Source organism: Otolemur garnettii, unplaced genomic scaffold (assembly GCF_000181295.1).
Source record: "Otolemur garnettii isolate 467f Iridium unplaced genomic scaffold, OtoGar3 scaffold00179, whole genome shotgun sequence".
Taxonomy (NCBI): Eukaryota; Metazoa; Chordata; class Mammalia; order Primates; family Galagidae; genus Otolemur; species Otolemur garnettii.
The window spans coordinates 9,007-9,595 of NW_003852574.1; positions in this window are offsets into that span (position 1 = coordinate 9,007).

The following is a 589-nucleotide window of genomic DNA, read 5'->3' on the forward strand; positions in this document are numbered from 1 at the left end:
TATTTTTTTTTTAGAGAGAGTCTCATTCTGTTGCCCCAGGCTAGAGTTCCACAACATCAGCCCAGCTCACAGCAACGTCAAACACATGGGTTTAAGTGATCCTCCTGCCTCAGCCTCCCCAGTAGCTGGGACTACAGAAGCATGACACAACAGCCAGGCTTCCAAAAGGGACCATGGAACATACTGCAGTTTCTTGGCACATTGTAAAGCAACATGAAAAAATAATAGCCATTATTCTTTATTTTTCAGATAGCTGTGGATGACTGAACAATGCCAAATACTAATGCTGAAAAAGACAACATCCAGAGAGGGGAGAGCCTGTTAAGCTGGAACCAAATCAACCTTTCAGACAAAAAAGTTATCTTCTATAACTGTGATAAACATAAACTTTGTATATATCCTAAACTTCACTACTATACATGTCATTTAATTTTTCATATATTCTGGTGCCTGTAGCTCAGTGGATAAGGCGCCAGCCACATATACCAGCTGAACAACAATGACAACTGCAACCAAAAACTAGCCAGTCGTTGTGCTGGGCTCCTGAAGTCCCAGCTACTTGGGAGGCTGAAACAAGACAATTGCTTAA